We start from the raw sequence: 13,183 nt of genomic DNA, 5'->3' as shown, positions 1-13,183 counted from the left end.
TTGTATTGCTCAGGAGGACAAACCAGATTTCATTTTCTTTTTTTTCATAGGCATGCAACTGCCACTGTGTCACACCACTAGTACCACCGCTATGAGGAAATTTTATCCGCCCAGGATTGCCAACCTTATTCGCTGTTTCCCGTGGAGCCAGCCCTGGGCCTAGCCCTACTTGCAAACAGAAATTACAGGTAAGATAGGCGTTTGGTTGGAGGTAGTATAATGGAGTATTAGGAGAGACGAGAGATTGGATTGACGGTAGTACTACTAAAGTCCTAGGACTATTCAGGAAAACAAACTTACTGTTAAACCCCCACCCACCAGACTCAAAAGCAGTAAAAAACAGGTATGGTCAGATAAAGTTTAAAAAAGTATATTTTTATAGCCCTAACAAAATAATCTCCCGCAAGACCCTCCCTAACCCCAACGATTGTCCTTCAAAAGTCCCCAAAAAACCCAACTCCCAATTCCCACCCCCCAAAAGTCTCTAAAAAAGGGGCAAGGGACACTATGGCAGGGTGCTGTTGGATTTAGCAGCCAGGGCATCATGCTCCTTGCGGAGGGTGGCAAGTTCGAAGCGGAGGCCCTCCACCAAGTTCTTATAGTTATGGACCTCCTGCTCCAGGTAGGACAGTCTGAGGGATAAGCGGCGCCGGTGTGCCTTGCAAATCCTGTGAGGGGCAGCTGCTTTCTTTGCTGCTCGGCGGTGGCGTTTGGCTTTGGTAGCCCGGCTCCGTACCGCTGGAGCACTGCGCTGGCTGGCAGCCCGCACGGAGGAGGATGCAGCTGTCCCAGTGGACGTTGTTGTTGTACCAGACTGCGTCTCCTCCTCCTCCAGGGCCACCAGCCACCGATATTCAGCTACAGTGGCATCCAGCCTCCGTTGCCGGGCCATTCGAGCCAGCTCCTTCCTCCTTGATGGTGTCTTGGATTTGGAAGGAGCAACTACATGAAAAAAGAAAGACATAGTCTGTAACCAATGCTCCTTAAGATTAACACAAAATGATTGAGCAGAAAGTTGTCACAGTACCAGTAGCAAATTGAAAGCACAGTACATAACTATTGAGGACAGTATCTATGTAACCTCCGACTTCTTCATCCTTGCTCTAACATTAGTGGGAGTTTAAGGAACAAATTCTACGAGCAGTATGGACTTCCATTACAGTCGACTATGACAGTACACCACTCTTATTCTTCTTCTTCTCTCTTGTTTAGGAAAATTGGTACGTTATCTTATGCAAGCCGGCATAATGCCAGCGCAGTGAACTTGCACCCGAGAAAAACAGACGCACACCATGGTGAGTGAGACAGACTTGCGTTACTGTACCGGTCCAGTACATGCAGGTGGTGAAGCTCTTACTTTTCTATTACGGGTGGCACTGAGAATACTCTGTTAAAAGGGCTACTGCTTAATTAATTTAGCTTTCACCCTACAGTGCAAATGAGTATTAGAAAAGGAAAATGAAGAAGCTAAATTATTTGATTATCTATCACTTCACATGGGATGTATTTGATGACATATGGGATGACTTTAGGTGCTTTGCTTATTATTGAATGAACAGTGATACCCCCACACATGAATGACGTACTACTACTAAACTAAAGTTATTAAGAGAGGTATGGAGTGTCCACCGTAATAACCGGATATATGCTGTGCTTGCAGTTGCAATACAAACTACTGCTACTATTCATGGTAGTATTTGGACAACGTTACAACTTCTTTTCCTTGCCTTTCCTACACTGGAACGGACGTGCGGGTGCGGTATTACATGCTCTTCAAAGTAACACTTAGTTCATCCAGTGACCGTCTACTCTCTCTAGATACACATATGCTATCTAAGAGTCAGATAGTACCATGAATGATCCAGGCATCCATCCATTCAAAGTATATGCACACATACAGTTTCTGTCTCACCCACCCAGGCTGTTCTCCTTCCACCCATCCTTGCTTCATCATTCACCCAGCCATGCACCATACCATATTCTTTCCTTCCCAGCCACCTCGGGGACCAAGCAAACACATATCATTCTTCTTTGCCAGTCATCATTACATTTCTCGTCCTTCCACACTTACTTACACCCTTCTTTCGCTTTTCGTTCATCCCATCCATCAAGTTCACCTCAGATCTGATTGGGATTCTTCTCGCCAAAAACTTCACAGCTAAGTCGAAGTACATTTAGAGGAGGCAACTACCTGGTTTATTTATAATACACCCGTGCAGAAAGCACACTCTGCAGTCTTCAATCTCAATGACTAAGGAATGTATAGCTTACCTCTGCCCGCCACCACCGTGTGAACCCTCACAGGCATGTCCTTGTCCGGCACTTGCACCGCCTCCTCCCCAGAGTTGTCCTCCTCGTCCAATGCCACCACCACCTCCGCGCTGGCCCGTCTCCAGATGTTCCACCTACAAAGTACATTTAATAATGTTAGAATACACCACTCACTACTATATAATATTTGGTCTAGGAGGAAGAAAGAAATGTGAAAAAAACAGTATACAATTTAATAATTTATGACTGTGTACTCTAAAGTAAAAATGTCCCTTTTTCCAGGGAAGACTGTTGTCTTGCTGCACTTTTTGGCACAACTGATGAATGTTTGCTTTTTACTTTTTAACACGCAACACTTTTTCTCCTAACAGACAGAAGCTTGACTTCTAAGAACACGAGCAGGATCAAGTTCAAACCAGGTGAGAGCTTGGCTCGACCACAAGAAATGTGTCCAATTAATCGTCAGCACTAAGCACTTTTCCATTTTCAGTTACACGTTCACTTTTATGACAAACTTGATTTTAATAAATGTGTTTACTTTTAATAAAGCTTTTAAACTTAAATGGACTCTGTGGTTTTTGGTCCTCCAGACTAGAGTGGATGAGCTAAAGGTTTTGGAATTTTTGCAAGCATGAGTCGGTGCCTCTGCCATCGGTGACTTTGGGAGCTAAATGACTCTGCCACACTATCTAGTCAGTAAGGAGATTGGGGGTTCAACTACAAAGTCTGTTATCACTGAGGTATGTGGAAAGTCTAACAGCACCTATTATAATTGATAAGCTAAGCAATGCATTATTTAGTGTCCATAGTTCTGTTTGTGCAGATTTGTCCCTGCAACAGTAGTAGAATGGATTGTCCTCCTATCCAAACCAAAAGTAAAGTAGTATCTTATTCTTTCTTGGTGGTCATTCACCTTTTTATTGTTGGCAATGGTCAAAGCATAAATATTTAGAATACTTGAAAAGACATTATGGACAATCCCAGAGGACTGCACTCAGTGCATAGAGCTATTGCTGACTAGAATGGGAGTCCAATGGAAATGCCAAATGTGCAATCTTAGTTAGCTACACAGACAGACTAATAAGAATAATCTAGTAATACCACACGGAGTCATAGTCGAGGCAGGATAAGAATTTAGATCCTGTCTACAATGAGATCAAAGACGATTTAGAAAAAATCGAATGAGGAACGCTAGGAAAAAATAAGTACTCTATATTAAAATTAAAACTTACTGGGGCCAGCAAAGGAGCCCTCGCCTGCCCGGTCCTGGCCTGCATCGTCAACAGCACCCTCCTCCTCCTCCTCCTGTGTCCTCCTCTTGCCCCTGGGGGAAGCTGATGTACAACATGAAAGAAAGAAAAACAGAAAACATGGATGATATTTCTCAACCAAATCAAACATTTCAAAAGAACTAACAAAATATTTTTGCGAAATAGCAAATAGGGAACGACTCCACGGGATAAATTATTGACCAATCTCATGTGGTCGACTACGTTATTACTTTAGTATTGCTTGATTTGCGGACCGTCGAATTGGAAACTACCCTATGTAACTCACTAAACAAAGTACTAAAAAGGTTTGCCTAGGATTGGCAGGCAGCAGTCCGCAGCACGCAAAGTGACAGCCAAAGTCCATCGTGATTGAAGATCAGCGACAACACTAAAGTTTCCTACTACATTAACCAGTCATTAAAATACTCAAACTATTAATCCACCACCACTATTTCTTCTTATCGCCATGTGTACAAAGGAAGGACTGGACTTGAGTCTGTAGGGGCTGCTCCATTGTTGCGTGACTTTTGTGACGCAGCGACAGCACAAAAGAGGCGCAATGGTGCGGCGTATATTAACAACGTGACGCATATGGGAGATGCATCACGTTGTAAAGCCCTGCGCCAATAGGGGGCGTTCCGGCGCAAAGGAGGGCGTTCCTGTGCAGGAACGCATCCTAAAAGTGGCTGAGGGAAATCTACAAGATTTCAATCAGTCACTTTGAGGACAATGATGCGTGACTCAAACCCTGTGCCTGCTTGAAGCAGACGTACGGCTTGACGCAGCATTGGGGAGATAGGGCACCCCAGAGCATTGATGGAGCTGCACCATCGTTGCGACGCAACTCCAGCAATGCGCCGCCTTTACGGCACAGATGCGTAACGCTTTGGTGACGTTTTGGGCCCATGGTGCGCCGCATTGTAAATACGGCGCACCATGGGTTATGGTGGCGTGACGCACAATTACTGGCGCATCCCTGCTACTTTGCAGGGATGCGCCGGTAATTAAAAATCAGAACCTTAGTGTGTAGCATTACGCAGTTCTTTAAACTACACTCATACATAATTTCACAGGCCAATGAAATGAACACAAAATCTAAAACAAATAAGCATAGTAGCAACATTACTGAGAAGAAGGAGAGCAGTGTACCTGAAATGCACAGAAGATTTTGAAATATAATTTACCTACAATGTAATGAGCAGCATTATTGCTCTTGGTAAAAAACAAAAATTTGCAATATAATAACACAGCAGGAGAAAACATAGTAGTAAAGAAATAGCTACTACTACTCACCAAGCCCGGGGATCTCAAGGCCAAGGAGGTCGAGCAGATCTCGCTCACGGGTCAGGACATCCGTCCAGCGGTGGGTGGCCTGGTTGTAGGTGCGCCAGACCCGAGAGTGGTGGTAAATGGCCTGGCACACCTTCTCCCACCGCTTCCGGAGCTCCCGGACCCCGTACCCGGCACTGATCTTGCCGCCTCCCATGATGGTCCTGGGGAGGGCGGCGATGAACATAAAAAATGAGTTGGCCCACCTCCTCCGGGGTAAAGATCTCCCTGGGTACGACCTCCTCCCTCCTCAAACGCCCGCACGGGAGCCGGACACGGGGTGCGGGACCCTTCCCCTTCTCGGGATGCTTCCCGGCTCCCTTCACCATGGTCTGGGCGGAAAGGAATAAAGAAAATAGAATAGGGAAGAGAAGAAAAGAAAAGAGTTTAAAAAAGTAGTTTAAAATTAACCAAAAGTAGCAGTAAACACAAAAATATAGGGCTAAAAAAATAGAGGGATAGATAATAAGTAAAATAGATCAAAAAAAACTTCAAACAAGCAAAGGATGGCAGAGATTGACAGAGGATACAAAGACCATGCCCAGAACCATAGCAATGAATGAGAAACAAGATGGCCGCGCCCGTTCACGACCGCGCGGGTAAGTTCGCGCGAGATTTTCCTTGCGAACACGCGCGAAACTGTACTGGCAAGCCGCAGACTTTTCAAAATTACACTTCGCGCCCGGAAACGGAAATACGCCAGGCAAACAAGATGGCCGCGCCCTTGAACGACCACGAGGGTAACTTCGCGCCTTGCGCTACGAGCGGCTCGCAAAAATGCACAAAACCTTGCCAACTAACACGCCGCAAAAAAAACAAATTGCATATTCGCACGAATTTGCGGCTTCCGAATCCGATCTCGCGCGTGTTCGCGCCCCGCGAATCCCGCGAAATTGCAGAAAAATGAGTTTTTCAAAACTGAAAGCACTCGGCAGGGGCAAGAGTTCAAACTCATCATTAGTAACAATTCCCTGTAGTGCTTCCTGACTGGGGCCCCTCCAGAATTCAGTTGCTAGTTGCAACAATTGTATGACCCTGCTCTGACCCTCACAGCAGGCTCATAGAATAGCTACAAGTAGGCCACAAAGGTCCTGGGGAAAAAAAATGCACTGCAACAGAAAGCAAAATTACAGATAAGGAAGCAGGTGCCAGACTGGAATTTTAAAACAGTGACACATTAATAAACTAACCCCAAATTAATTAATGTCAGTTGAAGCAGGGCTGGTGTGCTTGCTTTTCCCCCCCATAATCTACAGTAATGATGAACCAGAGGGTGGCATTGATGTAACAGAGGGTTGCAGTGGTGAAACAGAGGGTGCTGGGAACCTGTGATGATGAACCAGACGTAGAAACAACATAATCGTGACCGTTGCGTGCCGAAATGTAAGTTCGCAATTGCGAACTGGTACGAAACCCTCGCGAACTGGCAGAAATCCTTGTGAACATACAAAAAAAAAATCCGCAAATTCGCAAGAATTCGCGGATTTTGCGGATTGCGAGTTCGCAAATCCGCAAAATTCGCGAACGCGAGATTCGCAAAATTCGCCCATGCTTATTGGGGAGTAGGGGTCTTTGGGTTTACAGAGAAAACTACTCAGGCGATCCATTATATAAGAAATCAAGCTAGAATGTTGGTGGTGCCCCGTCGTACAGCTTAAACTTTACCAGTAAAACTGTGCGTTAGTTGGACAACATAAACTTCAAAACTGTGCAACACTAATTCTGAGCACTCCATCAGGATATGTTGGCTTTAGTCTTGCCAACTCAGAGTGCACCATCTGTACTCCAAACCTGACCAGGTAACAAATGAATTGTGCAACCTCAGAACATGACAATCCTGACTCCCCAAGGAAATTGATGTAACAGATCTAGAAACTTTTTCGTTGGGTTACTCTAAGAGCAACACAAGAAATACACAGCATGCAGTTTCAATACTTATTGAAGCATTGTGATTCTTAAGAAAAAAAATCAAAAAATAATGAAAAGAAGGAAACAAAATAGCATGATTAGCATAATGAGAATGGCGAGAAAGATAAACAGTTCAACCATTTTTCTATAACAGAGAATATATGCTTGAAGTAAGTACTGTAATATATTGTACTCCTACCTAGCGCTACCTGACCTAATGTGTCTAGGTTGAGTGAATCTGCCAAGTCCCTGTAGGGTGATCTAAATTCCTCTTACCTATGGGTAAGTGTTGTCAGGCTGTCCATCTTCGTAGAGAGCTAGGCAGAATCCCTCATTTGAGGAACAGGAATCAGATGGGCTGGAATTACGGCATGGGTCGATCTCTCAGTGTTAGCTAAATGCTCCTCTAACTAAACAAGGAAGTGAACCTGTTTATATAATAAACATCACTCATGTTACCATGCCGAAGTCCCAGGCAGGCCGCTATTGTTTTTGCTATTGTGGTAGCTCTGTCGCTGAACGGGCAAAATAAATTTTGTGTAGTGATCTCAGCCCTTGTACAGAATGTTCAAGATATTTGATAATATGCCAATGAAGTGGAAATGTAAGCAAAGTTTAGTTCCGGGAATATTATCCTGCACAGGCACGCCTACGAATGTGTCACATTTCACTGTGTCAAAGACAGAAGGCAAAGTAACACTGTGAGCTTGTAAAATGGTGATGTTTCTACCTAGGCCCATAATGTGACCATGTAACAGTTTGAGTGTGGTGTGGAATAAAAGTTGGAGCTAGTGACAGTTGGAGGGAGGTTGGAGCCCTGACAGAACCTACCTGCTGTTGCTGTAGCTTAACATGAAATAAAGAACTTGGTTCCTCAGTGGTTCCAGACTCATGTATTAAGTCTCTACCCTCCAGCTACAACACCCCTCCTCATACAGTGATTTTTTTTACATTGGCAGGTCTGTAGCCACACAATCGCTGGACTACCAATGAAGAGTTACTGTGTGTGCCCTATTCCCACCTCCCACCTCCCAGCTCCCGTCTCCTGTAGCCCCCTTGTTGTTCCCATACCAACCGCCCACCCCTACTTACTATTGTAAAAGCACCATTATTTTAAGCATGTTGAAACCTACTATTGTTCTGGCAGAATACTCTTCACTCCAAAGTTTTCAATTTTATACAGCACTGTTGCTTTGCAACTTGCTCGTCCATTAAAGAGCATCATGCAATTAGTTGGATGTTGGACATGGCCCTTCTTAGGGGATTTCCCTAAACCCTTTTGCATTTTTCCTCTGTGTGTTCCCTGCCCAGGTAGTGAATAATCCCCATGTGGGTTTTCCCTACTTAGGAGGTCTACTCTTCCCACAGGTCAACACAGGGAAATTGTTGAATGACTTTTAAACAACAATTTTAGCTTACAGCGGGGAGTAGCCTCATGATATTTTTAAACATGTCTCAAGCCTTGCAGGCATGTGTATGTGCATGTGCACTTTTGCTTAGGTTGGCCTTTCTAATCATTGGCCAATGCTGAGGGTGCCTTTCACAGACACTAGACTACCCTGGGGGTGAGCCCTGTGGGGGTAGAGCTAGTGATAGGTATGAACCCTGCCTAGTGAAGAACACCCATGTGTGTTTTCACTAACTATGAGGTTTGCTCTCCCCATAGGTTAACATTGGGGAATGGCTGTGACTATGATAAGTTGCAGTGGTAGCTTACAGTGGAGCAGCCTCTTGTTGTTTACTATCATTGGATTCACAATGACAAATCACCCCTTATGGTAAGGGTGGATTTTTCATTAGTAGCTTAGAAATGACACTTCTAGAAAGTTAGCATTTCTTTGCGCTAAACTCTTTTGCTTGCCTTTTAGTTTGACTCCGGCCCACAGTGGAAGACGGCTGAGCATATGTGTGCATTCCCCAGAGACAGTCATAAACATTGAGCATGAAACTGGAATGGCAGACCTCTGCCATTTGAGGACCTGGCTGGATAGATTGGGGGGAGAGGTTTTGACACTTGGTCTCTGGGAATCCAAATCATGACCCACTAAAGATTAAGATATGCATTCCAAGTCCTCATGGCAGACAGGACTGAAATTTAGAGGAGACATCTGTGGTTCAAAGGGGACCCCTCTGTACCACCCTCAACTTCAAACGTACACTACAGTATAACTACTGGTGCCATACTTCAGCAGGGCAGAGATACACTTGTGGGGATGTGAGACCAGACATTCTGGAATTTGTGGTGCACACTGTCAGAGGAATCTGTTGCGCACAAGAGGGAGACTGCCATGGGAAGGGACAATGCATTGTGCCTAAATATTGACTGGCCTGGGCTGACTACCTGCTGCTGTGTGGTGCCCTGAAGTGTGCTCGCCAAGGGCTTCTTGGATTGCTCCCTGTTCTTTGTGGAGGTCTCAGGGACATAAAAAACCTCCCGTAAGGGAACTACACCCTCTACATGTTTCACCTGGAGAGTAGTGCCCTCTCAAGTACCTACTTTGTCTGATGGATTCTGACTGCAGTGCATACGATGTGAGCATGGTACTAAGTATTGTGCCAGGAGACCAGATTACCTTGTGCGGAGCTCCAAAACCGTGCCCACATTTAAGAAGTGTGGCCCTGCATCATTGGACCTCAGCATGCACAATGGTCTTGTTGGCGGTGAGCAGATTCACGGTTGCGGGACTCAGTTTGGCATACTTCGTCATGAATGCTGCATCTCTCTCATGCGACTCGACGACTGCATGTTCATTTTGTGTTGTCTGATTTACGGTTTGTGACCCTCAGAGGGAGTGTGCATCCATAGTAACGACTCATTCAGCCAGATGCGGTACTACTGAACTTGCGACTGTGTGTATGGAACTGAATTGTCTGGTGCGACTCGTATCATAGAACACCAGACGCTGTGCCTCATTCCTGGGAGGTTCAGTAAACCTGACTGTGGATTGATTGTAAACGGATTGTCTGGTGCGACTCATAGCGTCATGCACCAGACGTTGTTCCTCATTCCAGGTAGGTACGGCAAACCCCACCGTGGGTTGATTGTGACGGAATGCTTGGGGTGACTCATATAATCGCGCACCAGACATTGTGCCTCATTCCAAGGAGCTAAGGTGAACCCGACTTTGGGTTGATTGTAATAAGATTGTCTGGTGCCACTAGTGTCATTCCGCCCCAGACATTGTGTCTCATTCCAGGGAGGTACGGTGAACCTGAACATGGGCTGATTGGGACTGGATTGTCTGGTGCGACTTGGCTCACTGTGCACTAGACATTGTTTCTCATTTCCAGGAAGGAACAGTGAACCCAACTTTTGGATCATTGTGACCGGATTGTCTGGTGCAACTCATATCATTGTGCACCAGATGTATCTCATTTCCAGAGAGGTACAGAGAACCCAACTTGTGGTTCATTGTGTCCAGAATGTCTGGTGCTACTCGGATCAACATGCACCAGAAGTTGTGTATCACTTCTCGTGGGGTGTGGGGACAGCTACAGCCCCCATTCACCAAATGTTTCATCCCGCCCTCAGTACGACAAATCAACTGCCCTCTCCTCGCCTGGCCGAATGCGTGTGTGTGAGTGTGCTTCATACGGGCTTGCCGATATCCTTTGCATTGCATTGTGGTGCTGTGTGAGTGTGTTCCATGACATCAACCTGCTAATCTTTGTACCGTGCAACTGTGTTTTACTTGTTTGTTTTACTATCTATCGAATTCTCAATTTTGATATTGGTTTTACCCATGCCGACTTGGCCCACGGGGCTGCTCAAAATCGTTATAAATGTATTTGTGTACACATTCCTGATATTGTTGTGACCTGGGGAGCACCCTAGAATAGTATGGATTTGAATTGTGTTATTTGTCAGGATGGGCCCAGTTCTGACAATGTATAACACTGCATAAGGGTTCTGGGGTAAAGTAGGATTTTTCCGAAGTGGGAATATTACTTACTTTAACACTGTTGATCCTAGTGCTGCTAGTAATATAGTATAGTGTGATTTATGCTCAGAAATACATGATGGTCATATTGTGTTATTTAATGTGTGTGTTGATTACGATCTTTATTTACATATTTACATACACCATGTGTGAAGTCTATTTTGTGACAACTCAGTCAATTTATTGTGTGAGAGTGCTGTGCCAATGCTTTACATATTGCCTCTGTGATAAGCCTAACTGCTCAGTGCCAAGCTACCCAAGATTGAGCACAAGTTATACAGTGAGTGTAATCACCTATCCCTGACATGAGTGGTAGGTTCTGCCTGGCTTGGGCACCACTTCAACCAACCAGAAATTCTAGCTCCAGCATTTGTTGGTCAGCAGTGTGGATAGGGCTTGTATTTGCATGGCATCGCACAGTAAGTAGTTGTGCGCCACGACTTCACGTAGGTATTGGTTCCTAAGGTATCCCTAAAAGGGACAGAGGAATAGCTGGGGAGTGGTGATTTATTTGTTTGTTCCTCATAGATATCTATTTCTACTTCCACTAAGTTGCTCACATGTCTTTGGGTCTACCTGATGTAGAGTATGAGCTGGCTGATCTAGAAACCTACACGGTGGCACAGTTCAAGGAAGTCTGCTGGGCAAAGGGGGAGGGGGTTTCCAAGGGAAAAGCCAAAAAAGGCAGAGCTACAGGGGCGGGGGAATGAATAGGGGGAAGATCCTGAGTGGGGGGAGGAGTCAGAGCAGGACCAGAGTGGTCCTGACAGACAGCATGTAGAGGGGGAGAACCCTCTTTTCTTAGACCTAGAAGGGTCACTGTAGAACCGGCAGCAGTATATCCTCATGGAACCTGTCCTCCGAAGAGCAGGAGGACAGGAGAGAAGAAAGGAAGTTAAAGTTAAAGCTTGCCAGGACTGCCAAGGAGCAGACCCTACCTCGCCCTTGCCAAATGTGAAAACAAGCAGGCCCTTGCCAGATTGGAAAAAGAGCAAGCCCTGGCTGAAATGAGACTAATTATGGAAGAGAAAAAGATGGCCCATGAGCTTAGCTTCAGAGATTTAGATATCAGAGACCTACAAATAGAGTCCAACAACAGTGATGCTGGCAGAGCACCTGCTGCGTCTCACAGTGTGAATAGAGGTCGCATCCCAAAGAAGAGGGTACCAAAGTTCCTGATGGAGAGAGACATTAAGAAATGGCCGGCAGCCTATGAGGCTACTCTAACAGTGCACAGGATCACAGAGGAAATCTGGGGAGGTAGCTAATGCTGGTTCTTTCCTAAGGTGGGGAGAGATGCCCTCCCTAGGAGGGGTAGGACAAGGTAAGCCAGCCGGTCAGGAAAGCCATTATTCTCAATACGTTAGAGGGAGGTTCCAAACTCCCCGTTCCAGAGGGGATGGATTTTTCACTGTACGATGGGAAGACATTGGGGTAGGGCACTCAGTTGTATGGGCTGACTGTCTCCCCACAATGGTGGAGGAGATTCCGGTTAGTGTAGGCAGTTCCCAGTGGATCTAGGTGAGGAATGGGTCCCTTATCCCTTCTCAAAGTGAGGTGCAGGCAAAAGCCCAGGATGCCCTATATCCAGCCCCTGGGCCTGGTGTACTCCCACAGGAAGTACCAGGTGGGGAAACTGTCTTGTGCCAGGAGACCATCCACTAAGAGGAGGCCCATAGTCGCAGGGGACTGCGGGGCGACTGGAACCGGCGTTCCACCAGTTTAGGATTAAGTGTGTACCCCTCTGATAAGGGGACGCATGGGCCCCCACAAATGAAGGGCAAAAAATAACTCACCCCTGGCCCTTGTCCTGTGCAAGGGTTCAGATTCTCGACTGTAGGACCCGGACAGGATGCCATCCCTGACCTGGTCAGAAGTGAAAGTTGCAGAAAGGTGCAAGACATCTGGGGCCACTGGCACACACTTTCTGGAGCCACCAAGGTCTGAGGTCCTTGGGTCACTGGGTGCTTGGTTATGGACGCTGATGGCTGTCGGTGCCTTTTGCATGTTCCAGTGAACTAAGGTGGCCCTGGGGAAAAAACAAAAGTCAAGCCCCTGAAACGGAAGGGGCCACCTATTAGGGTAGGCCCCAAGAATGGCAATGGAATCCTACTGGGATATTGGGGCCTAGAGCTGGTTGGTACCACCGCAATAGTGGGCCATCGTCCAGGCTCTATTGCCCTGAGCAGGGAAGTTTATCTAGGGCACATGTCTTCAAACTGTGGGGCGCGCCCCCCTGGGGGGCGTGGATGGGTTCCCAGGGGGGGGGCGCAAAGGCCTCTGTAAGCACATGTAAATAAAGATGCCTGGAAGGCAGCAATGTTTATTTGCTGCATTTCCAGGCTGTCTTCATTTACTCCGTAGCCCTCAGAGGGCCGTGGGGCCAGAGGTCAGTGGGTGTGCCTCTGGGGGCTTGGCTGCGCAGTGTCTGGAGTCTTATTAAGGCCTTTTAGAGAGTTTCTT

This window comes from Lissotriton vulgaris, chromosome 8 (genome assembly GCF_964263255.1).
Source record: "Lissotriton vulgaris chromosome 8, aLisVul1.2, whole genome shotgun sequence".
Classification (NCBI taxonomy): Eukaryota; Metazoa; Chordata; class Amphibia; order Caudata; family Salamandridae; genus Lissotriton; species Lissotriton vulgaris.
This window is presented reverse-complemented; position numbering follows the sequence as displayed.